Source organism: Phyllostomus hastatus, unplaced genomic scaffold (genome assembly GCF_019186645.2).
Source record: "Phyllostomus hastatus isolate PE091 unplaced genomic scaffold, TTU_PhHast_1.1 phas_scaffold_200, whole genome shotgun sequence".
Classification (NCBI taxonomy): Eukaryota; Metazoa; Chordata; class Mammalia; order Chiroptera; family Phyllostomidae; genus Phyllostomus; species Phyllostomus hastatus.
In genome coordinates, this window is record NW_025334016.1 from 11,293,217 (window position 1) to 11,314,175 (window position 20,959).

The window sequence follows — 20,959 nt, forward strand, 5'->3', positions numbered from 1 at the left end:
GTCTGAGCTTCCTGAACTTCCTGGAAGTCTATTTCCTTTGACAGATTAGGGAAGTTCTTCTTCATTATGTTTTCAAATAAGTTTTCAATTTCTTGCTCTTCCTCTTCTCCTTCTGGCACCCCTATGATTGGGATGTTGGAATGTTTAAAGTTGTTCTGGAGGTTCCTAAGCCTCTCACTTTTTTTAATTCTTGTTTCTTTATTCTTTTCCAGTTGCATGTTTATTTCTTCCTTCTACTCCAAATCATTGATTTGAGTCCCGATTTCCTTCCCTTCACTGTTGGATCCCTGTACATTTTTCTTTATTTCATTTTAGAGAGCCTTCACTTTTTCCTTTATTTTGTGACCATACTCAGCCAAGTCTGTGAGCATCCTGATATCAATGTTTTGAACTCTGCATCTGATAGGTTGGCTATCTCTTTGTTACTTAGTTCTGTTTTTGGAGTTTTGATCTGTTCTTTCATTTGGGCCATATTTCTTTGTCTCTGAGAACCTGCTACTAGCCTTAGGTATTTGCCAGATTGGGGCAACCCAAGTTGCTAATTTGTGGTGCTGTCTGTGGGGGAGGGGTCAGAGGGAACAATGCTGCTTACTTAGCTCTCGTCGAGTTTTCAGTCACTTCTCCCACCACCCTCACACAAAATGGGCCCTTCTGGTGCTGATTCCCGGTTGGGTGGGTTTGCGTATGTTATAGGACCCTGTGCATGTCTCCAACTAACTCTCCTCTGAAGCTGGAACTTTCTTCTGCCACTGCAACCCCCACAGATTTTTACACCCAGAGGTTTTGAGGCTTTCTTTTCCCATGCTGGATCCCTGGGTTGTGCAATCTGTCTTGCTCCCCAGTTGTTCTCCTGGTTCATCTGCACTCACATATGGAACCACTCAGGTCTGCTAGCCATTGCCTTGCCATTCATCCTCTCCATCCCTCCTACCAGTCTGAATGAATATTTCCTCAACAACTTGGTTTTTGGATTTCCATACAGTTCAATTTCTGGCAGTTCAGGTTATTTTTTGTTTTTAGATTTGTTGTCCTTCTTTTGGTTGTGCAAGGAGGCAAAGTATATCTACCTATGCCTCCATCTTGGCCAGAAGTGTTGGTGATTACTCTTTTCAGCATTTTTATAATAGCCGCTTTAACATATTTGTTAGATAATTTCAACATTTGTGTCATCTCATTGTTGGCATCTGTTGATTGTCTTCTCCCATGTGAGTTGGTGTTTTTGTGCTTCTTTGTATACTGAGTAATTTTGGGTTTTATCCTGGACATTTTGAATATTTGTGTTATTAGACTCTGAATCTTGTGTAAATTTAATGGAGAGCATTGATATATTTGTTTTAACAGTCAGTTGACCTGGTTAGGCTCAGACTGCAAATTCCAACTCTCTTTCTGTGGGCTATAGTTCCAATGTCAGTTCAGTATTAATTACTTTTGCAGTGCTTTTTGGATCTGTCCCATGTATGACACCCACTGGTCAGTATGGGACCTGAGTGTTAGTCTGTTAGCTTAGTCCTCAAAGTCTTTGACATGCTTATTAGGATCAAATCCACACATGCACAGGAGGAGGGTGATACAAGTTGTTCATAAGCAGCTTTATAGGTTTGCTTTCCTGAGCTCTTCCCTTTCTGTCATTTTCATGATACTTTCTGGTTTCCTAGAGCTTTCCTTTTCAATCTTACAGTCAAAAACAATTCACTTTCACAGTACACTACCTCTGGAGCACATGGGGCAGGCAAAGAGAGAAAGTAAGGAAAAATATACAGTGGGGTTTGGATTTGCCCTTTTGGAGCTATAGCTCTGCCTAATAGAATGAAAGTTCCTCTCCCTGGAGAGTTATTCTCCCTCTGCCAGTCAATTTTATTGCTGCTGCTACAGCCTCTATCATAGGATTTTCTGGGCATAAGAAAGGGGAGAAAAATGAGAGAAAAACCCAGGGGATTCCCCCCACCCCTTCTCTTTGAGTTTTAGTAGTTCCTGGTTCCAAAAACAGCATCTTCAGCCAGAACATGTGCTCTAACCACAGCACTTTCAGGTTTTGTTGTGTTGAGTTCAGGCCAGAAAATACAAGAGGAAAAAAAGTAGTAAAGTCATCACTAGTTAGCTATATTTGGCATTTTGGTATTCTTCCCTGACCCACCTGCTGATATATACTTTAAACATTTTTCTAATAGCTGCTCATTCATCTTGTACAGATTTTGTAGTTGCATTCAGTGGACAGAAAGGTTAGTATGTGTATTGCCTCTTACCTGGACCAGAACTCTTAAGTACCTAGAACAAGAAGTGTTAACTAATATTTTAAGTGATGTTTTGGATTCTCCCCCTACCTAAAGTTTTTATATCTCAGAAATAATAGTTTCAGAGATGCAGTGTTCGTTGTTAAGTGGACATAAGTTTTTAAGGGTAAGCATAGGAGCTACACTATTGGCAGAATATATAATGACCTCCTGAAAAACAAAGACACTTTTCTTAAGGCATGGGTGGTAATCCCATCCAGAAGCACAGTTCTTTGTCCTTATGCAGCATACTGTTGACCTTGTTATTTTCCTTGGCCCTGTCTCTTGCTCTCTCTGTGTCACATTCTCTTAACTTCTGTCCTGCTGTTTTCCAATAACCTTTGCCCTCCAGGACTTTGTCCTCCTCCCTTCTCTTTTTGTTTGTGGTTTCCTCCACCTTTGTCCTTCCTAACATTGCAGTCTTGCATTTTATCACCAGACTCTGTCTTCCAAGGATAAATACACTGCCCTGTGACATCTTAGGATTTACATGCTTGCATTTGGAGGATGGAAAAGCTAGACTGGAGAAGTTGGGGGTGAGTAATCAGCTTCTGCTCTTACATTAGGGCCAGACCCGAGTCTCTACAAGTCATTGTGGTGGTCTAGCTGGTTGTTTTTCTAAGATATTAGGGCTTTTTCTCTCATACAGCATTTCTGGTGATTGTGGGGCCAGACCAGATGAAGCTCCAGCATAGATAGGAATATAGGTCTAGAAAGAAAGTAGCATTCAAGCCACACTAATCTCATTAACTTGGGAGTATATCAGAGCCTTCTAAGCTGTTTTTTGGTTTCATTATATTTGGTTTTGTTTGTTAATCATGAAATTTAATAGGAAGAAACTACTAAATAACAGTTACTTTTTGCAGATATTTCCTATCATTAGTTACATGGTACAGAATCACTGCTGGAAGGAAGTCCTAAACAGGCAAAAACACGTGGACAGAGCACATGTTTTTATGTTGCAGCATGCTTTCACTCTTTTTTATGGTGGAAACATACATTCCTTAAAAATCACAGTGGGTTTCCCAGGTGTCTGTTCAGATCCATGAGGTTCCAGGCACATAAAGGCTGCTTAACTCATAATTGTCTGGACATATAGCTATGTGCAGATAAATACCTGTTGGTACAAAAGATACGGTACCTTTGGAAAGAATGTCCTCAGGTACAGTATGTTGTCTCTTTAACTACCACTGAAATCCATTATTTTCTTGGCTGGCAGCAGGACAGCAACAGGGAGCTGCCTGAGTTCTGACCCCACTGTTTTTATGTCAGACTGGCCCTCCTCGCACAAGGACAGGTTAATGATACTTGTTTTCCACTGCTAAAACTTTTTTTTTTCTTCTGGCAGTAGCCAGAATGACTTGTTAAAAAGGAAACACACTCATTATTCTTACTCTTTCACTTTAAAAAGTAATCTTTATTTCAGTGGGATGCTTCTGTGGAGATCTCTTTAGCTATGAGAGCAGTTTGACTTTGGTATTGGGAGAATAACAAGTCACAGAAATAGTGATTAAATAGGCAACAGTTCTACAAATAATACTGATTTAATTATGTGCACACATTCGACCAAAGCTTGAGAATTAGAGTTAACTTTATTCAAGGTCAGTATAATGCTTGTAAACCCCTGGCTTTAATAATTTTGAGTCCCAATTAAATGAATTATTCCTTATTGATTGTGAAATATTCCCAGGTAACACCATTAAAGGCTTTGTCGAATTCAGATTGTTGCATATTTTTAAAAACTTGTCTTGGGATAACTGTTGCATTTCCCAGAACCTGTGAGCTCTAAACTGAGAGGCTCTGATCCAAGGTTGATGGAACCTGAGAATTAGACCCTGGAAATCACAAAATCTACATATCTTCCCTGTGCAGAAATCTTCTTCACAATACTTTGTCAGACAGGCAGTTGTCCGACTCTTGACCGCTTTTCCCCCCAAAGAATTTTTTTCATCCACACGTTTTTGAGGCTGCTCACTCATCTTTTCATCATAGGTCACTCCTTATTCCCAAGCCAATATCTGGCCTTCCTGGAATTCTCACCACTATTCCCAGCTCCCCCCTCCATAGCCACACAGAGTAATCCTCCTTTGTCCAAAATAGTTAAAGCCATCTACTTTCCTACTTTTCATTCCCCATTCTCCCATCTGTTGTATTCTCAAGCTAAGAAATTCCTGGTTCTTTAAACAGCTCATTTCAATGATTTTAATAGAAAAATTCAAAGAGTAATGTAATGAACACTCAGATTCTTTATAGCCAGGATTATCAACAATTAAGAATTTGTCATATTTTCTTAAAGGAATTAAAACATTACAGAAATGGTTATTTCCCCTCTTGATCACCTCTTGTGGTGTCATCTTCCTCCTTCCTCAATTTCATGCTTATGTGGATATATATAAACAACATACAGATTTGTTTTCAATCTGTGTTTTAACATATATAAATGGTGGCATTATGAATGTGTGTACATATTTTGTACACACAGCAAAATGTCTTAGATCTTTTCATGTTTTATATTAATCTTTCCACACTATAATATTGTATTAGTCATTATATCAATATATAACTAATATTGTTGGCTGTTTGCTATCTGGGCATATGGTTGGATTGTACCTAGTCCCTTCCCCTTTTGAAGTTAGGTATGGCCGTGTGACTTGCTTTGTTCACTGAAATGTCAACAAAAGTAATAGTTGTACTTCCAAATGGAATTTTTAAGAGCCAGCCTGAAGTTTACCCCATTTTGTTCCTCTGGCAAATAGAGATGGGATCTCTGTCAGCCTGGATCTGAAAATAAGTACATTGGACTTTTGTACCAACTCACTTTAAACATGTAACATAAGGAATAAATAGACTTTGATTGTTAAGCCACTGAAATTTTAGGTTCCTTTTGTTACTTTGGCAAACTTAGCCCATTCTGATTGATAAGTAGACCTATATCATTGTTTTCACTGCTGCAAAGTATCCCAGAGTGTAAATAGACCTTATTCTGCCTAGCCATTCTCCTATTTACAAGGGCGTAAGTACTTCGCAAATTTTGATTTAAAAAAAAAGATTTTTATTATGCATGGGCTTGGATTTATGGCAGGCCCATCCCCCTGGGTCTCTCATAGTGCCCCATGCCAGAGCACCCTGACTCGGAACCATTGCCTGGCCTCTGCTTGTGGGCTGCAGGCACTGAAGCAGGCTGAACAGTGGGGAAAAAAAGATTTTTATTTATTTATTTTTAGAGAGGGGGAGGGAGGAAGAAAGAGAAGGAACTAAACATCAATGTGTTGTTGCCTCTTGTGTGCCCCCTACTTGGGGACCTGGCCTACAACCCAGGCATGTGCCCTGACTGGGAATTGAACCAGCAGTCCTTTGGTTCACAGGCCTGTGCTCAATTCACTGAGCTACACCAGCCAGGGCCAAATTTTGATTTTATAAACAGTTCTATTTTGGTAATTGTGTGAATTTGTGAGAATTTCTCCAAAATATATATCTAGGAATAGGATTGCTAAGTCACAGGGTATGGTTGTTTTCAGTTTTGTAGGATTCTGTCTTTACTATCCAAAGTTGCTATACCAAATTTCATTCTTACCCTTTCAACTGTCATTTGTGTGGCATGATTCCAAAACCTTTTTCTAATCTGGATTCCCTCCCTGGATTCCCTTTTGTTGGTCATTGTTTCTCAATACTCAGGTTGGAACTTGGTTTTGTCCAGTTGTCCAATTGAGGTAAATATGTTTCCAAATTCAGCCCAAGCCACTCTATCACCCTGTGGTATTTGTTGGCATCAAAAACTCAACTTCTCTCATCCTTTATTTAGGAAACGGTTTTAAAAATTGCAGGGGCTTTACATATGTTCTAGCTAAATTTAACTTTGTTTTTGCTTATCATATCAGCTTTTGAACTCTCCCCTTTTCTCTGATGAATGTTACTCCTAGGTAATAACCCTAAGTTTTGATCAGCACAGGGCCAAGGGCATAGCTCTGTGCCCCATCACAATACACCTTTCAGGTTTATCTTCCTGAAGCCTGGATTCTTCATCTTATCAACTGGAAAATCCTTAAAGCCTTTGTCAGCTGCCTCCACATACACTGTACCTATAAAGAGTTATCTCAATAAGTGATTCAAGTGACTGTAACAGAAAGGAATCTGGGGTAAGTTGGGTGTGATTTTGAAGAGCCTGTGCTGGCTGCTAGTGACTATTTTTTCTTTTTCAAGTGCTTATCCAATCAATGCTTTATTAATCTGGTCTAGAATTTAGTTTGGAGAGCCAAGCTCTTCATTTGTAATTATTTTAATCTATGTGTTTGAAAATAAGGGAGATTTTTGCCTTTCTCCAGTCTGTTGGGAGGTCTGGATCCTAAGAGTTTTCATAGATGAGATGTAGTGATTCTGCTCTTATAGATGCAGATAGCCTTTTAGCCCTGAGGAGGAGAACAAGGTGGTTTCTAGAATTATGACCCGCCATAATGCCTCTGCTGTCCTCCCAGCCAGGGTATCTTTTCTCCGTGCACCAGACCAAACCTATTCATGGTTCCAGAAACTGTAAGGACTCCCTAGGCCAGTAGCTTAGGTCTTTACAAGTTCAGCTTGCTAATGGTCTTTCTGTTGTTCTTTGGGACCAACTACATGTCTAATTCCAGTTACTATATTTGTATTTGAATTCTTAATTACATGTGTCAGGGCCCCAATTCTAATTAATCTGAAAAATAAAAAGAAAGTATATTGGTAAATTAATATCCCAAGGACTGCTACCTTTAGGAATAGCTACATCCTCACACACATTGCAGCCCTAAATCTCCTTCTCTCATCTTTGCTTCCGTTCAAGTTAGTTTTGCTCTCAGGCAGGATATATGCAGCAGATGCAGTGCCTCTTTTTCAGTAATTCTGTCAAAATCCTTGGTTGACTAGCCTAGGTCATGTGCCTTAAACCCAGATGTGTGTATGTGTTGGGAAGGCAGAGATTGCCCTCATCCAGACCACATGGACTGAGAGTGAGCCCTCATTCATTCTTCTCTTAATGCATTTACTGAGTGCTTACTATGTGACAGGTACCATGTTAGGCTCAGGGGTTATCACATGAACAACACAGGCACAGCTGTTGCCTTCTTAAAAATGTGTAAGTATGAAAAATGGACTTTAATATGCCCACAGTGATAAAGGAAAAGTTACTGATGCTAGAAAGTAAATGACAGGGGTTCTGAGCTACTCTGGGGAAGGTGTGGGAAGGCTGCCCTGAGGACGTGTTGTTTGAATTGAAATCTGACATGACTAGGAGTTAGCTATGTGAAGTAGGAAGAGTGGTGATGAGCAATCAAGAGCGGGGATGGAGGTGGAATAATATTGTAAATATTGTACAGAGGTTTGGAGGTAGAAAGGAACATATTCCAGACACTGAAAAAAAGACCAGGATGGTTGGATTGCAGAGACTGAAGTGGCATAGAGGCACAGGTGGGGCTGGAGAAGTAGATGCCAACCTACTTTACTAGCAAGGCCACATGGCTGTGAGAGGTTTAGGAGCCATACAGGAATCAAAGTGATTAATAGCCCTGGTCCATGTGGGTAACTCACTTCCTGAGATATAGTTTAGTCTAGTTAATTATGTTGCCAGGATCACCACTCAGTTGGGATTTAAATATAGGCACCACAATATCTGTCTCGTGTTCAGACCTGGTTCAGGCATTGCCTCTCTCCCAAGAAGTAGTCCTCGTGGCCCCTTTCTCCTACCACTGGGAGAAGGTGGGTGTTTCTTCATTCCTGCTCCCTTACTACCCTACTCAGAACTCTCATGGTTTTGTTTATCCCATCCAGATCTGAGCGGAACTAGTTGGTGCCCAGCTAGTCTAATGATTGGTATCTGTACAAAAAAGTGTTAGCATAGCAGGCCTGACTTTGTTTTTTTTTGTTGTTGTTGTTTTTATTCATTTGTGTATTTATTTACTGATCAAGTATTTTTTATTTTAATTGTTCAAGTACAGTTTTCTGCCTTTTACCCCATCCCAGCCCATCCCCCAGCCCTCCCCCTCCTCCCTTTTCCACTCCACCCCCCTTGTTATTGTCCAAGTGTCCTTTATACTTGTTCCTGCAAACCCTTTCCCTTTTCCCCTGAAATTCCCTCCCCTTTCCCCTCTCCCCTATGGTCAAGCAGGCCTAACTTTGAAAGGCCTGCTTACAAGGTTGCCCCTTGGCTGGCATCTGGGAAATTCATTTTCAAGAGGGTTCCCACCATTCCCAGAACTGATAATGGTGGGTCATTGTGCCTGAACTGTTTATACAAACAATATGCTTTTTACTAAACACCTGCTTTTCTTCTTGGAATCTAGAATTTTGGTATTTGCCAATCAGAGGGTACCTATATGACCAGAATCCAATCAAAAATAGTGGGCACTGAGTCCCTAATGAGTTTCCCTAAGAGACCACATTTCGCATGTGTTGTCACAACTCGTTGCTGGGTAAATTAAGTGCATCATGTGTAACTCCACTGGGAGAGGTCTTTTGGAAGCTTGTGCCTGGTCTCCCTGTATTTCATCCCATGTTCCTTTTCCCTTTGCTGATTTTGATTTGTATCTTTTTACTATAATAAATCATAGCCATGAATATGAGTATATGCTGAGTTCTGTGAGTTCTAGTGAATCACAGAACTTGGAGTGGTCTTGGGGACCTCTGTCACAGCACCCTTGCATAACCATTGTTAAATATTTGTTCAACACTTACTCAAAGGAAAGCATGAACCTGGTGAGGAACCAGGGCAGAGAAAGGGACTTTGGTGGTGCACTGACTCTCCTCTACTTTTGAGTAGTCAGCTTTTGCCCTAAAGTGTACTCTGTACTCTACTAAAGTACAGTCCTACAGGGACCCACAAGGGAATCTGTGAGCACTGGGGAGCAATGGAAGGGTTTTACACTAAGGAGTATCACAATCAGAAAAAAACTTTAAAAAATTGTGGGGAGACTTTGCTTTACCAGATTCAAATTTACTACAAAACCATGATAATAAAAATAGTATGGTGGGACAACTATAATAGCATAATCAGTAAAATATATTTTTTAAAAAATTGTGTGGTAACAGACTAATAATTTGATCTAACACCCAGGTTTTCCAAATTCCAGCCCAGGTTCCTTCATGAAATCTTTATTATTGAGTTCTTCCATGGGTCCAGTAAGAGTGAATATGTGAGACTGAGTTCCTTTTCAGCTTTACCTCTGATACAAGTCATGCAAAAGCATGCATCACTTATACTATCTGCAGTAGAATCCTCTCAGTTATTTCTACATGGTTGTGATGTTGTCAACTGTCAAAGTAGGAATGTGGGGTTCTGAATTCAGAACCCAGGAAAAACAGTAAATACACAGAAAACTTTTTACCAGTTTCTTATGGATTGCTCGTATTTCAAATCACTGCATATTAATAGCTTAAGGGTAATTTTTGTACTTTTAATTTTTACAGTTTTTCATTTTGTAAAAATGAAATATTCCTACTTCTACAATCTGCCATCAGTTTGTCTTTCTTTGTATGTCAAGATTGATGTTTCCTAGGGGAAAACTTAATTAAACCCTTCAATAATCTTCTTGTGGAAAAGAAAAAAATCAGTTATTTAAAACACACTGGACGAAAGGTCTTATTTACAAAACCTTTGAAAGAGGAAATTATCCATATTGAGGGAAGAGAGGTGGGATGATAGAGTTTTGCTGTCACCGTTTTGCATTTATTTCTAACAGTGAACTTGAAAGCACAGGATCTCCTGACCATTGAAGCTGAAATTATGTATTCAGTGTTTCTCATGAAATAACATTTACCATAAAAAAGATTGCATTTATACTTGTCTTGGGTAATTCTTAAAATTTTATGCAGAAAATTCTAAAAATTTTAATGCAGAAAACTTACCAGTTCAAGACCCACATGAGCACACAAAAGCATTACATTGATTACATGTCTGTATATTGGCTGATTCCTGAAATGGTGTCTCAGATGGATTAAAATTGAGCCTCTGTTCTAAGCATGTGGTGTTGACTGTGGCCTGGGAGTATGCCAGTTAATCGCAGCACCTGCGCCTCCTCTTTGGGTCTTGTTGAGGCTGCCCAGGAAGACAGAGGGAAACTGACTTACCACTATAGCCACACATGCAGGATTAGAAATCCTGTCTATGAGATTTCTCCTGCGTGGACCAACAAGAGACCTAGAGATGATAGTCTGGCCAGTTGGCTGCAACTCTGGGGCAGGAAAAACAGAGGAAGTAAGAATAAAATTAAGCCCCACCCCCCACCAAAACCAAGCCCATGCTGATCATAATGATCATCAGACACCTCTTTTTCAACAGCCTCTTCTTGTATTAAACAACATTCAGGAATCCTGGGTGTGATGGCCTATTTGCAGTGTGCAAATGGAACATGGGCAGAGGGTGCTCAGATCTGACCTAGAAATTTGAGATGTAGGTGGAGAGATCTAATACCCCCCACTGGGAGACTCACAGGACAATTACCTTGAGTCTAGTGAGTGGAATACAACTCCTAAAGGAAACTAGGTGTTTTGAACTAAGAAATAATGTATGTAGAGGTAAGGCTTTGTGTCTTTCTTTATTTTAAGTCTTCAAAAGCATATAGGAATTAAGGTTTTCCAGAGTGTGTGAGGGCTTTGGAAACAAAGGGAAAGAAGCAAAGGATTTTGTTTACCAGCAAAATCCTGCAGTATTAGGTTGAACCATATGAAATTGCTGCTGCTCAAATATTTTGACCTGCAACAATGGCAATTTCATATGGTTTAACCTAATGTGAACTAATTTTACTATACACATGCTTTGAAAATACTCTGTTTACTATTGTATTGAGCTAAACTTCATCAGCAGGTGAAGGATATCTTTAGTTCTTAGAAAGTCTTTATTTTTTTAAAGATTTTATTTATTTATTTTAGACAGAGGGGAAGGGTGGGAGAAAAAATCAATGTGTGGTTACCTCTGGCACACCCCCTACTGGAGACCTGACCTGGCCCACAACCCAGGCGTGTGCCCTAACTGGGAATCAATCTCGTGACCCTTTGGTTCGTAGGCCACCGCTCAATCCACTGAGTCACACCAGCCAGAGCAAAAGTCTTTATTCTTTGTAATAATTTATTATATGTATATATCACTTACCATACTGGTGTGTTTTTTAGCAGCTCTATTGAGATACACAAAAACCACACATATTCAATGTATAATTTTTTTTTAGTTTGGACATATGGATATACCTGTGAAACCATCACCACAATCAAGGTTATAGACATATCTATTACCTCCAAAAGTTTCCTATGCCTCTTTTTTGTGATAAGAACACCTAACATGAGCTCTACCCTCTTACGTTTTTAAGTGCACACTACAGTATCATTAATAGGCAGTATGTTGTACAACAGATTTCTAGAATGTATTCATCTTCTATAACTGAAATTTTATATACTTAGTGAATGAAAATTCCCTATTTTCTTCTTTCCAGCCCCTGGCATCCACCATTCTTCTCTCTGCTTCTATGAGTTTGACTATTTTAGATACTTCATATAAGTGGAATTATGCAGTATTTGTCCTTGACATAATCCTGGAGGACATTATGCAGCATAATGTCCTCCAGGATTTTAATGTCCTCCAGGATTACAGTTTTTAGGTCTGAGTAACATTCCATTGTATATGTATACCACATTGTATTTATTCATCCATTTGTCAATGCACATTTGAGTTTCCATATCTTTTTTACTGTATTTTTCCATCACCATTTAATACCCTTATATCCCCCTCCCCCTGTAATCACCACAGTGTTGTCCATGTCCATGAGTCCTTTTTCCTTTTTGCTCAGTCCCTCTACCCCCTAACCTCCCCCCACCCCACCTTAGCTGCCATCCTCAAGACCCTAACTTCAGTTCTTTTGTGTGTGTGTATGTGTGTGTGTGTGTGTGTATGTAAAATTGCCAACAGATATATGCAAAGGTGTTCAACATCACTAATCATCAGGGAAATGCAAACCAAAACCACAATGAAATACCACCTCATGCCTGTTAGGATGGCTGTTATATGTGTAAAATAAAAAAAGGTAAGTGTTGGTGAGAATGTGGAGAAATTAGCAATCTTGTACACTGTTGGTAGAAATGTAAAGTGATATGGCCACCGTAGAAAACAGTATGGAGATTCTCAAAAAAAAATTCAAAACAAAATTACCATATGATCCAGCAATCTCACTTCTAAGTATGTATCTAAAAGTAGTATTTGTTTTTAACTTGGGTATTCTTGAGAGAGAATTCCAATGAAATCCAAACCCTAAGCCCTGCTATCTTACATACAATCGCATTGTGCCCTGGCCAGGTTGCTCAGTTGGTTGGAGCATTGTCACAAAAGGTTGTGGATTTGATCCCTGGTCAGAGTACATGCCTAGGTTGCAGATTTGATCCCTGATTGGGTTGTGTACAGAAGGCAACCAACTGATGTTTCTCTCTCCCATCAGTGTTTCTCTCTCCCTTCCTCTCTCTAAAATCAATAATTTACACACACACACACACACACACACACACACAAACTTCCTTGGGTGAGGATTAAAAAAGGTAAAAAATAAATACAATGACATCTGTGCCATTGTGATCTATGGTCTGATTAGACAAGTTACTTGGAATTTTTAGTTTATTCCAGCTCAGTACCTGATTCACTAGGTTTTCTTTCCTTTTTTTATTGTTGTTCAAGTACAGTTGTCTCCATTTTCCCCCTACCACTCCCCCCAACCCCGGATATCCCCACCTCCCACCCTCAATCCTACCCCCCTTTGGTTTTATCCATGTGTCCTTTATTCGTGTTCCTGAAAGCCCCCCCCTTTCCCCACTTTCTCCCCTCCCACCTCCCCTCTGGTTACTGTCAGTTTGTTCTTAATTTCACTGTCTCTTGTTATATTTTGCTTGCTTGTTTGTTTTGTTGATTAGGTTCCACTTATAGGTGAGATCATATGGTATTTGTTTTCTTAGGGAATCTTTAGATATGACTACATATTAGTTGCTGTTCCAGCATTTCATAACTTCATCCTCAAAATGCATTTTAGAGACTAGCTACTTATTTCCTTGCTCAGAATGTTTTTGGAGCTCTCATTTTTTAAATTACCTTCAGAACTATTTTATAAGCCACTGGAGGAATTGATTATTCACTTCATCATTCATTCAATAAGTATTTGAGTCATGTACAGTTTGGGGCACTGTATCGGGTACAGAGACAGATGACATGGGCGTAAAGGGCACTCAAGGGGAGGAGTGTGAACAGATGCATGCATGCAAGAAAGTCAGTAGGAAGCAATGAGGGACTCTGCTTCCCTAGAGAAGAGACTATGCAAGGGAACTAAGACTGAAAATGTGAGCTGTGGATACTAGGTCTACAAGTTTAGAATTTGTGCTGTCAACAGTAGGGAGCCATTGAAGGATTTTGTGCTTTTAGAGTTTTAACCTGCCAGCTAATGACAGTAGACTAGGAATTACAAATCGGCTTTGTAATTTATTTTCCCAGCTTATTACTGATTAAAACTGGTTTTACACATCTCAACTGCATTCACTTGAGTGAACTTTTAGTAACATTTGACTGTTTCCAAAAATTAAATTCACTATCAAAGGAAAAAATGGCTTCCGTTGACCATATCAAAGAAATATGATATGCCAAGGTAACAGGAAAAATTCAAACAAAAAAATGTTGAGTATTTTGAGAAATTACATTGTTCAAAAACATTTGCTACCTCAGCATGTCTCTTTGAAATCATAATTAGATTTGTGAATTCTAGGGTGTGTGTGTGTGTGTTTTAATTACTTCATAGTTACATGTATGTAATTAATCTTTTGAGTTGGTATCTGATCTGTATTTACTGGAGTACACTGAAGGGTAACACTGGTATAAATAAAGAGGTTGGGGGTTATAACTAAATGAATAGGGATTCTAATAGCAATGTTAAATTCCCTTCAGGTGAGGTTTCAGGGGTGTGGGATGTGCTACTCTAAATTCTAATTAACTAGCTAACCTCTGATTAACAGGTGCCACTCACCTCTCCTCTAAGGAGGTACCTACAGCTGCCTTGGCATCAGGTAGGATGAGAAACTTGCAGAGTGACATTAGCTATCTGTATGGCTGCTATTACAGTTTTCCTCATTGAAATCAGGTATTTGACTCCCTCTGTGACCTTGCCATTAAGTAGAGTGTTCTCTCAGTGGAGCCCAGCAGTACTGCCTGCTTTGGAGAATTATTCAATCTCTAAAGTGATTCAGTGTAGTAGGACTGAAGTGTGTGATGAAATTTCCATTCTATAGTTAAAAACTGACTTCTAAATTCTATCAGCTAATTGTTGCCATATATTTTAGCCACTTCAAAAGTTAGTGTCTCAAAATAATAATTATTTATTGGTTATTATTCTGCAAGTCGACCATTTGGGCTAGGTTCAACTGAGTGGTTCTGCTGTTCTTAGCTGGTCTTCCTTATTGCCTATGACCAACTACAGGTCAGCAGAGAGCTCTGCTTTTGAAGCTGACTGGCTGTCAGCTGGTGCAGTGGTAAGGATAAGGAGCACTGGGCTATACATCTCATACCCTGCAGCAGACTAGTCCAGGCTTTTTTTCATGGTAGCTTAGCAGGTTTCTAAGACTGAGTAGAAGTAGCAAGGCCCCTTGAGTCCTAGGCTCAGAAATGTGTGAATATACCATCACCTCTGTTACATTCTGTTGCTCTAAGCAAGTCACAAAGCCAGTCCAGATCTAAGGAGTGGGAAGGGGCTTCAACATCACCTTGAAAGGGCATAAAGAAAGGGTGAAGAATTAGGGTCATTTTTACTATCTATTATACAGACATAGATTACTCTTCTTAAAGGCTTTGGTTACTCCTTTAACATTTAAAAACGCATGCGTTCTGTAGGTTCAGAGTCAAAGACTGATCAGAATCAAATAGGAAAGTACTAAAATTGTTCATAAGTCGGGGCCTTGATGGCATTCCTTTTGTGAAGCTGAATTTCTTTAGAACTGGTATACTCTGATATCAGCTAGTAATTCCAGATCCTTGCTACTAAATGATGTGAAGCATATAAATGGAAGTTTAAAATGTAGCTGTAGATTCTTTTACACTATTTTCATCAGGAGGTAGGGTGCATGTCTCCTTCCAGTTAAATCTGGGTGGGCTTGTGACTATATCAACCAATGCAATAGAAACGTGACTTCTGAGGCTAAGTCATAAAAGGCAGTGCAACTTCTGCATTGCTCATTAGAACATTCATGCTAGAGCCCCTGGGCTGCTATGTAAGAAGTCTGACTATGCTGAGGCCACCTGGGCTAAAGAGGCCTCATGTGGGCCTTCCAGAGATGGTCTCTGCTAAGCCAGGTCATCCCTGTCAAAGGTGCCAGATAAATGAAGAAGCCTCCAGATAATTCCAGCTGTTCTTTCCAGCTGAGGTCCCAGGTGTCTGGGAGTAAAAAACAACCAACCCTTGACATGCTTTATCTGAATTCCTGTCCAAAAGAATCTGTGAGATGATAAAAAATGGTGGTTGCTTTATGCCACTATGTTTTACAGTGGTTTGTTATATAACAGTTGATATCTGGAACAGCTTAAATTAATACACATGGTTATATTCTAATAAAACTATGGACAAATAAGAATTTTATGTAATTTTACATGTGAGAAAAATATTATTATTTCGATTTGTTTCAACTACTTAAAAATGTAAAAGCCATTCTTAACTCATGAGCTATACCAAAAACAAGCAGTGAGCTACATTTGGCCTAGGGGCCATAGTTTGTTCACCTCTGATCTAAAAGATTGTATAGTACTTGTAAAATTTAAACCTAAAGGCTTCTGAATCAAGATGGCTCTAATTTCATACTTTAAACTTATGTCTCCTTTCTAAACAAAGTGATAATTGATAAAATTAAAAATTAGACATATCTGTGATCAAGAAAAACAAATCTCTGAACCAGAAACAGATCAAACAGTAAGTGGAGAATTTTAGTCATGGGCCTCTAGTTACTGTTGTGCTGGGATCCACAGCCAGAAAAAGGTAGGAATGGCTGGGAATTATATTTCTGTAGATAATGAGGATCAAAACACTCAGTAAATAGAGGAGATGAGCTCTGACAGTGTGAAGTCAAGGATTGCCCATGAACAGAGACAGAAAAAGATATTACTCCTATTCAGAATGGCAAGCAGAAGAGCAGACAGAGAGATTTAGGGCCAGAGACAAAGGTATTATTGGCTTACTGTCTGAATCTAAACTTTTCTCCCTATTGATGGGATGGGACTGAGAATCCTGGGAGGAAGCAGCTCTCAATAGAGAGGGTGAATGAAGAAAGAAGGAAATTAATTTTCTCCAAGGTTATCCTGCAGACAAAAATTTCAAAGTGATGACAGTTGTCCGAATTAACAACCAGAAAATTAATTCGCCTCCAATGAGAATCATTTTACAATGATCTTAAAGCTTAAAGATTTCAAACAGTAAGAGTAACATCCATTACAATTTTTTTTTAAAAATCTAGAGCATATCTGTTAGTAACTCATATTTGTGGGCGCAGGAGACCACACACTGATGTTTCTCTCTCTCTCTTCTCACTCACTTCCCATATCTCTAAAAATAAATAAATAAAATCTTTAAAAACAAAAAGAGGTTTTTCCAGATTTTATGACTGCATAGAGGAGAGTGCCAACTGAGTAGTAGAAGGGAGGAAGAACCAGTGGAGAAGAGAAGATAATGGCCTTGGTGTTGATCATCCTCCAAGTTAATGTATCTGGTTGACTGGGAGTGGGGGAGGTGGATATTTTTCTTTTATTTTCTCTCCCCCCTCACTTTCTATGTCCCTCTATTCTGGGGGCCATAAACCTGTAGTGTAGTAAGACACTTTGAAGAAATACCATCACTTATAAGATTGTTAGAGGAAGAAAAAGATATTAGAGAGCAAAACAGGAAATCCAGAAAAAGCCTTTGGAAACCCAGGCAGTTGTTTGAAGAGGGATAGTGGGAGGGAGTGATAAGCATATCATGTGTAGCATAGAGGTATTTAGAGATAAGAGTTGGGAAATATGCACAAACTGGTGACTTTTTTCATAATTCTGGTGTGGTAGAAGCCAGTTGAGGAGCAACTGAGAACAAGAAAAGGAAGACAGACTATAGACTATTTCTTTTTTAATATATATTTTTAAAGATATTTATTTATTTATTTATTTATTTATTTATTTATAGAGAAGGAGAAAGAGAGGGGGAGGAATATCAGTGTGTGGTTGCCCCTCACATGTCCCCAACTGGGGACCTGGCCTGCAACCCAGGCATGTGTCCTGACTGGGAATCAAACCACTGACCCTTTGGTTATCAGGCCCGTACTCAATCCGCTGAGCTACACCAGCCAGGGCTATAGACTATTTCTTGAGGAGTTTAAAAGAGAGGGGAAAGAAACAGATTAGGTATTAAATAGAGAATAAGAATGTAGAGTCAAGAGATAGTTTGTGAATAAAGGTAGGGAGAGATTTGAACATGTTAATAGATACAAATCTAGTATACAGGCAGAATTAGGAAGTTAAAAGGCAGATTTTTTTTCTGTTCATAGAAAATTATTTGTTCAAACCCAAAACACTGATTCAAAAGAATATATGCACACCTATGTTTATTACAACATTATTTGCAATGGCCAAGATAGGGAAGCAACCCAAGTGACCATCAACAGATGAGTCAGTAAGCAAGCTATGGTACATATATACAATGGAATATTACTCAGCCATAAAATGAAATTTTACCATTTACAACAACCTGGATGGGTCTAGAGGATATTATGCTAAGTGAAATAGGGCAGAGAAAGACAAATACTATATTATTTCACTTACATGTGTAATCTAAAGAACAATATAAATGAGCAAACAAAACAGAAATAGATTCATAGATACAGAGAACAGACTGATGGTTGCCAGAGGGGAACAGGGTTGGGGGGCTGGGTGAAAAAGGTGAAGGGTTTAAGAAGTACAGATATGTAGTTACAATATAGTCTTGGGGATATAAAATACAGCATAGGCCACATAGTCAATAATACTGTATTAACTATGTATGGTGCCACTTGGGTACTGGAAATATCAGGGGGAACACTTTGTAAAGTATATGATTGTCTAACAAATATGCCATAAACCTGAAACTAATGCAAAATAATATTCAAAGTAAACTGCAATTGAAAAAATTTGTATTGTAAAAAACAGTTAGAGGGAAAAATACATGTCAATAAAAAAGGAAGAAAGAAAAATGAAGATAGCACAAAAAGTATTTTTGAAAAAGAAAAATAAAGTTATTTCTATGTTTATAGCTGTCTAAAAATTGGAATGGAATGCCGTGTTAGATAATGAGCTCCCTATCACTGTCAAGTGGAGTTTAGCTGTTTTCTGGTCAGTTGTGTAGAAAGGTGTATTGGTGAGTGTCTTTGAGTGTTTTAGTTTCTGTTCAATTATCAACAGTTTGCCCACTGTTGTTTTAAGCATTATAAATGAATGTTATTCTGTGGAACTGATCTGCCTTGCCTGGCAGCTCTCTGTAGTTTCATCAAATCAGTGAGCCAAGTTAATTTATGTCTTTGATTTTGAAAGCTGAATTTAAACTGTAGGTTCTCAACTAAGAAAATACTGAGGCTTAGTGTCCAGGAACTGTTCATCGCTATGACAATCAACCATGATCTGGGTTCACAGGTATTTTTGACAAGGTAGTCACTTTCCACACAAAGCAACAACAAGTATTTCAGATTTTAGTGAGTTTTATTTTTATCTGTCCATCATTTTTGTAAAACACCATTTCTTGGAATAATTAAAATAGCACTAAGATGATAGGAGAAATAGATCGAGAAGAAAAATGTTTTCTTTATTCTGATTCCTATTCCCGTAGGGATGCTTTTAGTTTACATAGAAGTTTGGTCTCATGTCAAGAGAAGATAATTAGTTTCCATCTATGCTCTCTAGTCCTCATCTTAGATCTTCCAGTGATCCCTTTGATTAGCATTTAAAACAATTCAGGGGTAACCTTTTGTTGTTTTGTCTCAAATGACTACTTGTCTGTATCCAAGTCTGGCTTCCCTGGGTCACTGACGCATGAACAGTACAAGTGACTGAACTCAACTAATTCTGAGAAAGCCACATTTTAGTCAGTACTTTCCAACTTTCTTACCCTCATTTCTTTTACAGAACTGACAAGTGGCATAACTAATGAGTTTTATTCCTACTCAAGTTATACATTTTAAATTCTCTCTGTTAACCTTTTGAAAATGCTAATAAATAGTAAAATAGCTAAAATTGAGACAGGGAAAATGCAAGTATATTGTAAAAACAGCTACCCACTCAAAGAAAAAGCAGAAGCACCAGGTATCATAATCCTTACCTTTTAAGGAAAAATAGATACATCCTTGTGACCAACTGACTTTCCTTCTGATGGCCCACAGGTGGGGGGTGGGTCAGTCTCCCAATTACCCCCAGGTCCCCAGACCTGTAAGTTTTACCTATTTCTTAGCCTATTTGTTTCCTTAATCTGGGATAGTGCAGTAAGTGAACATCTCACAAGTCTACAAGTTGATCTTTTTCTTTTCTCAATTTAATACTTTCTAGATATGTTAGGAACATGAATTTAATGTTCTTTTTTATCATATGCTTTTTAAGTTAATTATTTTAAGATAATTTTTTTATTTTGAAATAGATTTTGAGGAGATATATATATATATATATATATTTAGAGAGGAATTACAAAAATAGAGCAGACTTCCTGTTCCAGACAAGATGTAGTAGACAAATTTCTGATGTAATAAAAGTAAATCAGTGGGAAAAGGTATACCATGCAAATGTCAAAAGAAAGCTGAGTGGCTATACTAATGTGAGATAAATTAGATATCAGAACAAAGAAAATTATGCAGAAGACACAATAATCTCAAATGTATATGCACCAAATAACAGCTTCAGAGTACCTAAGGTAAAACTCAACATAACTGAATTGAGAGATAGACAAGCCCACAATTTATCGTTGGGGATTTTAATGCCCCTCTTTCAGTAATTGACAGAAGCAGTAAACAGAAAATTGGCAAGGATATAGAAGAAGTATCACCACTAGTCAACTGATCTAATTGACATATAGAATGCTCCACTCAACATCATACTATATTTACTTTTCAAGTACACATGTAACATTAACAAAGGTAGACCATATCCGAGGCCATAAAAAGAAACCTCAACAAATACAAAAGAATTGAAAGCATACAGTGTATATTCTCTGATCATAATGAAATCAAAAACAGACTGCAGGAAAGTCTCCAAACACTTGGAAACTGAATAACACACTTTTCATTAGTCCATGGATCAAGGAGGAAGTCTTAAGGGAAATAAAAAAGAAATATGTTGACCTGAATGAAAATGAAAATACAGCTCATCAAAACTTGTAGGATGTAGCTAAATCAGTGCTGAGTGGAAAATTTATAGCACTAAATGATTATATGAGGAATAAATGAAAGGTCTCAAATGAATAATCTAAGCTTTTACTTCAAGAAAATAGAAAAAAGAGTAAAACTCAGGGCCAGCTGGAAGAAGGAAATAATAAAGAAAAGAGAAGTTAATGTAACTGAAAACAAAAACAATAGAGAAAAACAATAAATTCAAAAGCTGGTTCTTTGAAAAGAGAGATTCTAACTTAATTAGTAATGGGTGTAGTTTGGGTGTTGGGATTTTCACAAGTTTCTAGATGATTCCA

The 20,959-nt window shown here is 38.4% G+C and overlaps 1 protein-coding gene and 1 non-coding gene across 10 annotated transcripts in view; both read left to right on the forward strand.

Moving 5' to 3' along the window:
- Positions 1 to 20,959, forward strand: part of JADE3 (jade family PHD finger 3) — a 137,901-nt gene that overhangs the window by 47,463 nt on the left and 69,479 nt on the right. Inside the window, exon 2 of one of the 9 annotated variants that reach the window (XM_045860625.1) lies at positions 14,265 to 14,315. The exons of 7 other annotated variants lie outside the window; for them this stretch is intronic. The gene's annotated coding sequence lies outside the window, so the exon portion shown is untranslated. Of the gene's footprint in view, positions 1 to 2,715; positions 2,807 to 14,264; positions 14,316 to 20,959 lie in introns of those variants that run through there. One more of the 9 variants, XM_045860623.1, reaches the window with a different exon arrangement.
- Positions 5,330 to 5,461, forward strand: LOC123832864. The gene has a single exon (XR_006788122.1). It is a non-coding gene; the product is annotated as a small nucleolar RNA SNORA42/SNORA80 family (small nucleolar RNA).